General features: G+C 38.8%; 1 protein-coding gene across 9 annotated transcripts in view; it reads left to right on the top strand.

The window, feature by feature from the left end:
- GRIA1 (glutamate ionotropic receptor AMPA type subunit 1) overlaps positions 1–12,835 on the top strand; it is an 843,377-nt gene that overhangs the window by 134,778 nt on the left and 695,764 nt on the right. The window lies entirely within an intron of this gene.

The following is a 12,835-nucleotide window of genomic DNA, read 5'->3' as shown; positions in this document are numbered from 1 at the left end:
TATATCATGAGATAACGTAACCATGGTAACGAAAATGCATTCACGTGATTTATGTTGAAAACGCAAAGAGTCAACGTTGACGTGATGACGTGTTCGGAGAATATATATCATGAGATAACGTAACCATGGTAACGAAAATGCATTCACGTGATTTATGTTGAAAACGCAAAGAGTCAACGTTGACGTGATGACGTGTTCACGTGCTGTACGTGCGCGTGTCCTCCGATGGTCAAGCGGCCTCTAGTGGCGCGCTCAGTTGTCTTGCGCTGAGTTGTCTTGCGCTGACTTGTCTTGCGCTCAATTGTCTTGCGCGGAGTTGTCGCTGCGCTGAATTGTCTTGCGCGGAGTTGTCGCTGCGCTGAATTGTCTTGCGCGCAATTGTCTTTGCGCTTATTTGTCTGCGCGCGATTGTCTGCGCGCGATTGTCTTGCGCGTTTTTGACCTGTCACCACAAAATATAGAGAGCAGATGTAAATTCTCAAAACTGATACATTTTAATCACTAAATTAAAAATAGAATCATTTTTCTACCCTTTGTTGTCTGGTGATTTTATTTGTTTAAATCATCTTTTCACCATCTCTGGTTGCACTTCTGTCTGTGCTCTTAACTCTGTTTCTAGGACCTTCTTATCCATTTGTTGTTTTTCTTTTTTTCTTCACTTTCTGCCTTTCATCCATCTTTGGCAATAACTTTTAACATACAACTTTCTTCCATTTTTCTGTCTTCTTCTCAAATCTATTTACTTTTCCCATGTCTTCCCTTCCCAACTCCTCCCTCACTCTGCACTGTGCACCATCTCCTCTCTCACGCTGCCCTTCTACTCCACACACCCATCCATGTGTCCCATCTCCTCCCCCTATTCCCATCTATCCATAAGCAGCATTTCTTCCATCTCTCTTCCTTTCTCCACCACCCACCCCTGTGTACCATCCCTTATCTTTCTCTCTTATATTCTGACATCTGTCTTCTCCTTTGCCCCTCCTATGGTCTGTCATCTTTCTCCTCTCCTTCCCACAATATGGCATCTCTCTTCCCTCCTTCCCTTCTCCTTACCTAGGCTGGCATCTCTCTTTCTCTTCTCCTTCCCTAGTCTGGCATTTTTCTCCTGCCCTGCCCTTACCTGCTCTGGCATCTCCTGCCCTGGCCTGTCCTTCCCTGGTATCTCTCTCTTGCCCTTCCCTGGCTTCTACCCTGCCCTTCACTGCCCTGGCATCTCTCACCTGCCCTTCTCTGGCCTGGCATTGTTCTCCTGCCCTGCTTTTCACTGGTCTGGCATCTGTCCCCCGCTTTGCTTTCCCTAATCTGGCATCAATCCCATTTTTTTCCTCTTTCCTGGCATCTCTCCCCTGATCTGATACCTCTCTCTGATCCACCCTGACCTACCTTTAAAATTCTGGTGGTCTACTGGCCTTTTCGGGGGTAGGAATGATCCCCAGTGTTTCCTGCCCTCTGCCAAAGCTTGACTTGCCACTAGAGATTTTCAGAATGGCTTCTTCATATAGAAGCCTTGCAAGATTCTTGAAAGTATTGCAAGGCTACCACATGAAATCTCATCTCATCAACCATTTTGAAAATCTCTTTAGCATCAAGTCAAGCTTTATTAGAGGACAGAAAAGATTGGGGATCATTTCTGCCCCCCAAAAGGCTACTAGACCACCAGGATTTTAAAGGTACAGAAGACCAGCTTGTCTCAATTACTGAAGGATTACCTCGGTATCAGTTTCCATTCCCAAGACAATATCACAGTTTTCTTAGCCTAAATGAGTGCACCTAAGTTAGACGCCTACTGGCATCTAAGTCAAACCATGCCCAAATTTGCCAAGAATCCATCCTAACTATTCCTACTTTCTGGTAGGCACCTCGGAGTAGATGCCTATCTTGAACTTCTAGACACCTACCAGCTAATTAATTGTTTTTAATTGCTTAGTAATGGTGCTTTACAATTAATGGTGCCAGTTAAACCCAATTAAAACATAAAGTTAGGCACCTAGATCGGCACCTGGCTTTGATTCCCACTGTAGCTCCTTGTGACTCTGGGCAAGTCACTTAACTCTTCATTGTCCCAGGTATAAAATAAGAATTGGCATATAATATGTAAACTGCTTTGATTATAACCACAGAAAGGTGGTATGTCAAATCCCACCCCTTTCCTTTCCAACCACTGGGAAAATTCATCAGGAAACTGGGGTGGGAATACTACATTTATGCAGATGACATTCAACTGATCATACCACTGAAGAGACAGGACAAGGTGACTAAACAGATGATCAAAAGAGGCCTAGAGAAAATCTTTGGATGGTTCCAAGCAAATGGACAAGTAGCTAACAAAGAAAAGACAGAACTATTTCTCGGAAACAAATGGGGAGGAAACAGCCCCGGCTTCCAAATAACACTAAATGGCAGTACCATAGTACCATCCAAGAATGGGGTGAGAATCCTAGGAGTATGGCTGGAACTAAGCCTTTAAGATGACAACAGATCCAAAGCATTGTCAAAAGTACTTATGACAAATTTTACTTGGTTAGAGGACTGAAACCGTACCTCTCCCACCAAGCAATGTCCAACGCATTAATATTGCTGGTACGCACAGTCTTTGACTACTGCAATGCAACCTTGCTGGGTTTACTGAAATACTGTACATGATCAGACAGATCCAAACAGTACAAAACAATGCAACAAGCTTTTTGCTAGGAAAATCAATGGACAAGTGCTATCCCATTACTGAAAGAGTTACATTGGCTCCTGATTGAAAGCAGAGTAAAATTCAAGATCTTATTGCTGACACACAAAAACATTCACCTCTTAGAACTGCAATATTTAGCACCAGACTACAAAACCATACACCACCAGGTACCCTACGCTCGAGCCTAGAGTCCCTACTACAGATACCCTCCTTCAAAGGCATCAAATACAAAAGCACCAGGGCAAGAATGTTCTCTGTAAAGGCTCCAACATGGTGGAATGCCCTACAAAGGAATTAAAGCTAGAAAAGGACACCGGAAAAGTCAAGAAAAAGATAGACTATCCTATTCTCAGACTACTTCAACTGAAATTGTGAAGCTGACAGAGGGAGGAAGCAACAAAGAAGAAATCAACAGGCTCCCCCCTCCCACTAGGAACATGATAGGAGACCTTGACATGTATACACATAGTAGATCTTTCCAAAAACGCTTAAGATAAGATGAACATAGTAGATGGAACTATAATAAGTCAGGATGAGAGTAACTAGAATTATCAAGGATGAAAGTAAATTGGACAAAATAGTACACATGGCCAGAGCTATTTTGGATATGTGTAAATATAGTATACTTAGTTGAAATGGTTAACTTAGTATTATATATGTATATAAATAGGATGATTGATTTGTTATAAATGTGTGCATATAAGTAGGGTGATTGATTATACACTTCCCCCTCCCCATTTGTGGTTTCCACACTCGTGGTTTCACAAATTTACAATTTTTGTTTTCTTTTTTTGGTGGGGAACCATATTTCATCATGTTCCCGCCTTCCCCCCAGCATCCTGGCCTTACCTGGTGGTCTAGCAGGCTTTCGGGGCAGGAGTGATCTTCCTACGCTCCTGCCCCGTGTAGATCGCCAATAGAAAATGGCTGCCTTGTGCTCCCGCCGTAGTCTCGAGAGACTACGTGAACTCACAGCAGTCATTTCCTATTGGCGATCTGCACTAGTTTTATGATGATGTAAAATTATTAACCCCATTGGACTTCAAAAATGTGTATTATGGAGCTAGATCCCTGCAGTTTCCTCCTCCATTACTCAAGAGAGACAGTTTGCCACTTCTCAGCGGGAGATCATGAATATATTAATTCTTTTCTATAGCATGTTGACTGTTGCCACAAAAATGAAGAAAATCCTTCACAAGTGCTCAGATTTCTTTGAGAAATTCTTGCTGATTTGACGATGAAACACCATAGATGTGATGCTGCCCTTGGCATACTGTGAAATCTAAACAACCAAGAAAAAGAGAGAAAAAATTAGTATACAAATAAGAAGGGCAAAAACTAGTCGAATCAAAACTAAGCCCCTCACATTCAATAACGTCAAAATAATATAATATTAAATATGGAAAAGCAAAAAAGTACAAATGTCAGAAATAGACAAACAATTTACAAAACTTTATTCATTTCAGAAATATTATAATATGAAAAGTATCATTAACTTAATAAGACTATTATAAAATCAGTATAAAGATATATAAAAGACTCAAGCCCCATTAGCAAAAATTGTAAGCTTCATGATCATGAATGAAAAAGAGATCCCAATAGCAAAAGTTTCCACCCTTTGAACACTATTAAATCTAGAAAAAATCTGACATGCTAGCCTAAAGCAAATATTTCTTCATGTTACATTCAGCACTCCCTGTCAATGACCTGAACTTTCATGTTAATGTTTATTGACTTGTTCCATGTGTGTTCCCATCTTCTGTGAAATAAGCTTATAGACCCTATAAACATTTCATGCAATGATTTACAATAATATTTTTGAAAGTTACAATGATAGATTTATTCAGAGGCATTAGAAGGTAGATATGCATCCTCTCTATGGAGGCAAGTTTGCAAACTTAATTGTCAGTCTTCATAGGGAAAATAATACAGGTTGTTGACCTAACGCAACTTCACAATTTTCTTCCTGTCATAAACCAGACAAAATTCTAGCCAAATGGAATAAACTGGACGGTGTTATTGTTTTATCTCTTTTTTGTACATCTAAAATGTGTTTGTTTACTGGTCGTATGCTCTTGTTAACATTTTAATTTTTTTACTTTCTAATTATGCAAATCATGTAAAACTTGTACAGAAGTACATTAATCCGATACACAATATTCAACAGCAAAGAATGACTTATTTTGGGGCATACTGAGATGTCCCGCAGTAATTTGGGGATGAAATGTATTTTTTAGCACTGGGGCAAGTCAGGGTGGGAGGGCAAAGAGAGGGTGTGTTCTGCACTGATCAGTTAGCACAGCTACACTGCCATGCACTGATTACTACACACTTTGTGCATGAACTTTTACCACCTTCAAAATGGGTGGTGATAAGGGAACTATATAAAGAAGGAAATAGTGGAAAATCACACAGTACAAAACAATAGTCTACTCTCTTCTGATGCTGAGGCAGGAAAATTAGGACTCAATCCTGAGTAAGCACCAGATGCAAAAAGTGGAGAAAAAGACCAATGGCTAGGGAACCACCGCTAAAGCAGGCACTTATAGTCATACAAGAACATAAGAATAGCTATGCTGGGTCAGACCAATGGTCCATCAAGCCCAGTAGCCCGTTCTCACGGTGACCAATCCAGGTCACTAGTTCCTGGTGTGACCGGCAAGCTCCAGGCCAAGGGTCTGGGATCACCGGTGACAAATAAACTCTTGTGAGCTGCACAAGGATGCAGTAATTCAGCGTTTAATGTAAGGAACACCATCAAAAGTACAAGGCCCAGTATCAATGAAATGAATGCTTTTAATTGTCCAAAACAGAAAAAAACAGCAACTTGCTTGTCAGGATCATAATATGGAAGCCAGCGGGCTTCTTATCCACATTTCAAACAATGCTTAGTAAGTAGTCTTTGATACAAAAAACCCCAAAAGAGTCCAAATTCAAATAACCAAAAAATCTCTTTCTCAGAGGTTAAGTTTTCTTTCAACTTGCAGTCCAGTAATAGTCCATCACAAAAGAAAAGAAAACTTTTTAAACAAAACACAACTCCAAGTCAGTGTAACAATACTGGCTTCTTCAGCAACCGGGGCTGGAAAGACAGTGTGCTCCGTGTGGTCTTTGACTGCCAATTATGAGGCCCACTATCCCACCACATAACACGGGGCAAACCCCACTGTCTCAGCGTCCCTCAGTCCACTTTCCTCACAGGTAAAAGGCGATTAAACTCCAAAAAAACCCCAACAACTTCCAAATAGAAGTCCTTGCTCAGTTTCAACATAGAGAAAATTCCCTCATTTACAGGAGATAGAATTATTCAGTTCTCGAAATAAAGTAGGCAAAACAAACTTCCATTAATCTTATCCAACTTTCAGATACTTGCTTTCATGGTGCAAACTTCCATGGGAGTAACTTCAGGTGTCAGCTCAATACTAGCCTCAGGACTCATTTCCAGTTCCATGGCCAGCGGTTCCTCTACCAGAGTGAGAGGTACTTCTTCTCCAGTCTCAGCAAACTCCATGGACTCAGGAGTTTGGCTTCTATCAGGAGCTCCCAGCCCTGAGTGCTCTGAGCTGTCCTGCTGCTGTTCCTCTCCCTTCTGATTCTCTAGGAGCCTAGTTCTCAGAGATAGCAGCTTGCAGCCCTGCCCCCAACCCTCAGGTGGAAAGGATTTCCGGTTAATCACCTTGGGACACAGAGGGGGATGGGAACCTACCACTGCTGCTCTCTTACTCCCTCTACAGGACCTAGAAGGAAATTCAGTTTCAGAGACAGAAAATGGTTGACATGGAAGAATATGGGAAGGGTCAGAATTAGAACTGTGACCTGCACTAGGGACACTCCTAGCAGGCATAGTCTGCTTATCACACTGGCCAAAACCCAAGGTGTAGCAATATTCCATGCTACCGATCTAGGGCAAGCAGTGGCTTTCCCCATGTCTTTCTCAATAACAGACTATGGACTTTTCCTCCAGGAAATTGTCCAAACCTTTCTTAAAACCAGCTACGCTGTCCGCTCTTACCACAACCTCTGGCAATGTATTCCAGAATTTAACCATCATCCGAGTGAAAAAAATGTCCTTCTATTGGTTTTAAAAGTATTTCCTTATAATTTCATAGATCCCTGTAACTTCATAGGTCCAAGAAAAAAAATGCACTTTATCTTAATACTCCAGAACATTGGTCCATTCCTACCTGAGCGTCGGAAATTGGGTATCCAAAACTGTTTCGGATGTTTTTAAATCCCAATGGGAATCCCCCATTTGTAGGTCACTTCATCAGGGGAATTGTAGAGGAACGTCTCTGCAGGAGTGTAGTGACTGTTCTAAACAAGCAAAGACTTGCAATATGAGTACATACTGTATACACGCATCACATCATTACAACTGAGCCGATGGTTCTCTCTCTGACTTTGGGGGAGTGTAGTGACTGTTCTAATTGAGCGAGGTCTTGCAATACAAGTACGTATAGTATTTTGTATTAAAGTTTTTGGGTTGTGGAATGAATTGTCTGAGTTTCCATTATTTCTTAAGGTGAAATTCGCTTTGATATACAAGTGCTTTGGATTACAAGCATGCTTCTGGAACAAATTATGCTCGCAAACCAAGGTTTTATTTACTGTACAATACATTTTTACCTAGACACAGAATAGGTAAACGTCTGCTATGAATAAGGGGCCTATATGTTAGAAATTCATAGGTTTCTATTTTTCCATTTATTTTTTAAGACAACAATCGTATGAAATACCTGCACTCTCTCCTTAATCTGTACACAGGTCCAGACTCACAATAAAGGAAGACTGCCTTAATAGAATCTTGTCAAATTTGCTTTATGCTGTACGCACAGCACATGCAAAGAGACATTCAAAATTGAATGCATTATGTTCCATAGCACTGAGAGACATCTCACATTGAAGCACAGTAACTAGAAGTTAATGGTTCCATATGATCTACCTACAATACACTGGTGCAATGTGGCAAAGTTGTTATAAAGTCTCATGAGAGCAGTTCAGGGCATACTCTGAGTTACATATACGCTTTCGAAAGCCCAGATGGCAGATGGCAGGTAGTAATATCTTTTGATTTTTCATTCATGCTTTTATAATGAAAACTCATTAAGCAGATCCCTTATAGCATACCTGAGCCCTAAGGAACAGTCATATTCAGAGTGATAGCTCATAAATCACACTGTATAGTTAACGTACTGTATGTATTACTGCTTGCCATGTGTAGTTGTGAAATATTGAATGTACAAAGTCTCTGGGATCTGCCATTTGAGACAGCTTAACCACTGGCATAGCCAGGTAGCCAAATTTGGGTAGGCCTGAGGCAAAAGTAGGTAGGTAGGAAATTTTCTTTCTGCTCTCTCCTTCCACCCCTATCCACAGTCCAGCGTCTCTCCACCCTCCGATGTACCTTTAAAAACCTTTTTTTTTAATTTTTTATTTTTTTTCACTACTGGGGGTCACCATCAGTGAACAGCAGCGAACACAAACTCACACATTTTTTTTATTTTATTTATTTATAACCCACCTATTAACTAGGTTCCCCTTTTACAAAATGATGCTAGCCCCAAGAACCTTTATTTGCAAATTCCTATGTGCTTTAGAGCATTTACAGTGCCGGCCTGCACTAAAATGCTTTGTAAAAGGGGACCTAGGCGAGGAATAAAATAACATACATAATTAAAAAACATAAAACAAATCACCATTCATATAGCAAAACTAAACATAAAATCATCATAAAGTACTATTCATCATGGCTAGACAGAACAGAATCATAGAACTTATCCCAAATCTTTTTTTCAGTTCATAAAAGCTTGTACAAACAGAAGGGTTTTTAGTTTTCTTATAAATTCATACACAGATGCCAATGTCCGAATATTTCTTGGTAGATTGTATGCCAGACCTTCCCTCAGATGCAACTTCTTCTTTCCTCATAGAGAGAAGGCTCTGGGGCCAGCATAAATAGAGTATGCGAGTCATTTATTGATGTTCATGACCTTTGGAAGTATAGGGGTCCTTTTACTAAGGCGTGCTAACTGATTTAGCGTGCACTAACTGAGTTTTACGTGTGCTAAAGGTTAGCACGTGCTAAATGCTAAGGTGCCCATTATATTTTATGGGTGCCTTAGCATTTAGCACATGCTAATCCTTAGTGTGCACTAAATCGATTAGTGCACGCTAAATCGGTTTGCGCGCCTTAATAAAAGGACCCCATAGTTTGTTTGTTTTTTTCTTTTCTTTAATTTATTTATCATTTTTCAATAACATATCAAGTATCCACTTGTACAGAAAGATAAGTTAAACAAGAAATAAATTACAAATCTAATTATAATCTATTAACCCAATATATCTTAACTTTAACTCAAGTTCTCAATATAGATCCAAAATGTAGAATCAGCGAGAATATAACAAAGAAAGTAGAAATAAAAAACTAACAATTATATTGGCTGAAACAGGAGATAAAACAATCTAATCTATGAGTGCTTCATATTCCTCCTCCTATTTTCAGTCGAGCCACTGACAAGAAGGTTGTCAGTTGGCTAGGATCAAAGAAAACCAAAAAAAACTCTGTGGAGTGACGATGTATCAAAGTTCCAAAGGTACACTAAAATCATCCACATAAAATAATTCCATCCACATAAAAGTAAATCATCCACATAAGAGCCTTAAAGGACCTAGTCCGCTAGGGATACAGGACCCAACACGGTCCGCGTTTCGACAAAGTCTTCTTCAGGGGTCCCTGGGAGTCCTATAAAGGTGAGTACATGGGAAACAATTGTGTGGTGAACCGGAAGTGAGACACTGCTTGCATTTGCAATGGAAAGGATCAAAGAAGACATATATTTGCATTTGATGCACTATCACAAATTTACATGGGTGGCGAAGAAAATAAGATGCCCCAAGAGCTATAACACCTGGCTTTAACAACAAAAATTCACATCGACGTTTTTGTGTATCTCGTGGCAGGTCTGGATACATTTGTATTTTATACGCTAGAAAATTTTTCTGTTTATTTTTAAAGAAAAGTCTTAATAGCCAGTTTTTATCCGGTGCTAAGGCAACTGTAAGAAGAAGTGTTGCCGGCTTTGCAACTTCCCTATCTGAAAGTTCCAACAATCAGCATTGTACCAAACATAAGAACGTACGCAAGTAAGGCTAGACTCAGTTATGGCACTGGTCTTTGACTTAAGGGCTGCCACGTGAGCGGACTGCTGGGCACGATGGACCACTGGTCTGACCCAGCAGCAGCAATTCTTATGTTCTTATGTAATACTAACTGAGGCAAATGCAATAATTCATTAGGGAGTTTAGGGTTTCTTTTAATAAATGGCAGGTAGAGGTTTCTACCCTGGGTTGGAGAGGTAAATATTCCGACGCTTATAGGAATTCTCTGAGCATTAACCCCAGTAACCCGTGGTAAAAACCTTTACTGCCGTATAGTAGAACCCAGCGTTAATGACCTGGGCATTATAAAAAGTCTTAGACATGACCAAAAATATTTTATTGTAGGCTGCTAATGTATCTTTCTAGTTATCATTACTCCGTTTCTCAATTCCAAACTTAAGATCCATCAATAAGGTGGTTTGATAGGGAACAAGTCTTCTCAAGTTTCATTAGTGCTTGATAAATCGCTTATTAAATATCTAAGCGATGTACAAATCAAGTAAAATAGAAATACAAATACACTGACTAAATAAAAAACATACTGGGTTAACATACATAAACCATGAGGGTTAAGGGGGAAAGTTACAATATATTTGTAGAAGAAAATATACATTAAAGGGAAAAATAACTCAAGGAAGGGAGAAGGAAAAAAAAAAAAAAGTTGTGGGATGTAAAGCCTAGGGTCAAAAAAATTATAAGTCTGGGAGTCATATATTAAAAGCATCCTTGAAAAAAAAAGTTTTTAAAGCTCTTTTAAAAGAAATGAGGTCCTTTATGTCTCTAATGTACTGGGGCATAGAATTCCATAAGGTAGGGGCAATAATTGAAAACATGTCTTGTCTTCTAGTTCCAATTATTTCAAATTGAGCAGGAGCTATCTCATACTCCATCACAACTTGTATTCAAGAACCTTGCACTGGAACTATGGCAAATTGTAACCTGTATTTATTTTTTTAAGTTTCAAGTTTATTATTTCTCTTGATTAATCGCTTAATCAAAATTCTAAGTGATGAACATTTTAAAATACATTCAATGAGAGACAAACAATACAAACTTAAATAATAACATCGGGTAATTAATTAATACATGTTCTCATTACATAAGGTAAGATAGGGTTTTGAAATACAATTGATTAAAGAAAAGCAAAACAAAGGAAAAACACAATAGGGAAACATATAACACTAAAACATAGAATAATAAAATCACTGGCCTTAAAATTATTGAATTAAATATTAAAAGCATCGTTAAAAAGAAATGTTTTTAGATTACTTTTAAATTTTCCTAAATCCTGCTCCATTCTTAAATAAATTGGAAGAGTGTTCCAAGTCTGTGGAGCGGTTACCGAAAAGATAAACTGCCGTCTGGTATTAATAATCTTCAAGGAAGGAATGGTCAATAAATTTTGCTCATTAGATCTTAAGGTTCTTAGCATTTATATACCACTTATAGTCTACTCAAGGATTTTTCCCTATCTGTCCTGGTGGGCTCACATTAGAAGGTTCATGCAGAAAAAGTTCAATGAATTTGTGCAAGTCACTTAATCCCCCGTTGCCCCAGGTACAATAGACAGAATGTGAGCCCACCAGGACAGATAGGGAAAAAGACTATAAGTGGTATATGAATGCTAAAAAAATAAATAAATATAGGTTACAATTTGCCATAGTTCCAGTGCAAGGTTCTTGAATACAAGTTGTGATGGAGTATGAGATAGCTCCTGCTCAATTTGAAATAATTGGAACTAGAAGACAAGACATGTTTTCAATTATTGCCCCTACCTTATGGAATTCTATGCCCCAGTACATTAGAGACATAAAGGACCTCATTTCTTTTAAAAGAGCTTTAAAAACTTTTTTTTTCAAGGATGCTTTTAATATATGACTCCCAGACTTATAATTATTTTGACCCTAGGCTTTACATCCCACAACTTTTTTTTTTTTTCCCTTCTCCCTTCCTTGAGTTATTTTTCCCTTTAATGTATATTTTCTTCTACAAATATATTGTAACTTTCCCCCTTAACCCTCACGGTTCATGTATGTTAACCCAGTATGTTTTTTATTTAAAGTCAGTGTATTTGTATTTCTATTTTACTTGATTTGTACATCGCTTAGATATTTAATAAGCGATTTATCAAGCACTAATGAAACTTGAAACTTGAGAAGACTTGTTCCCTATCAAACCACATTATTGATGGATCTTAGGTTTGGAATTGAGAAACGGAGTAACGATAACTAGAAAGATACATTAGAAGGTTCATGCAGAAAAAGTTCAATGAATTTGTGCTAAACATATAAATATATTTTGAGAAAGGTATTGGACGTAGAATTTGATTTCCTTTCTCATTCCTGTATATGGTTTTTTTGAGGATTAAGTGACTTGCCCACAGTCCCAAGGAGCAGCATGGGATTTGAACCCGGAACCTCAGGGTGCTGAGGCTGTAGCTCTAACCACTGCACCACACACGCCCACTATGTAGAATTGGTATTGGATCCCTAGTATGTGTCAAATTAGGATGCATCCAGTGCCACTCAGAACCTGTTAACTGTATATTATGTATGTTTAACCTGTGACCCATTCTGAGCTCTTTGGGGGAAACCAGATAGAAAACACATAAAATAAATAAATAAGTCACCTAAGAGAAACGCTTGCTCTATGACAGCGTAATAAAAAGTGCTTTTTCTAGGTTTAAGCAGAGAACAGTGCTTTCATATAGTCTTCTTCCTGATTGCTGCAATAGATCACAAGCACCGAGGAAAATGAGGCCACTTCCCAGGAACTGCTTGCTGCTGGGTACCAGGATTCAAGCTTTAAAAGCATCAATTTATTGCTTAGCAGAATGCTAAAACACTTACTAAAAGGCTTCATTTGACTTAGATGCCAAACAACTGATACAAAAAAATGCATTTTTTTTATACTAACAGATAAATTGCAGTTTGGAATGTAACTGACACCAATGCTGACCTGTTTTCCCTTCTTCCTGCAAAAAAAAAACAACAA

The sequence above is a fragment of the Geotrypetes seraphini genome, chromosome 18 (genome assembly GCF_902459505.1).
Source record: "Geotrypetes seraphini chromosome 18, aGeoSer1.1, whole genome shotgun sequence".
In the NCBI taxonomy this organism is placed as follows: Eukaryota; Metazoa; Chordata; class Amphibia; order Gymnophiona; family Dermophiidae; genus Geotrypetes; species Geotrypetes seraphini.
The sequence above is the reverse complement of the archived record's forward strand: the minus strand, read 5'-3'. Positions and strand labels throughout refer to the sequence as shown.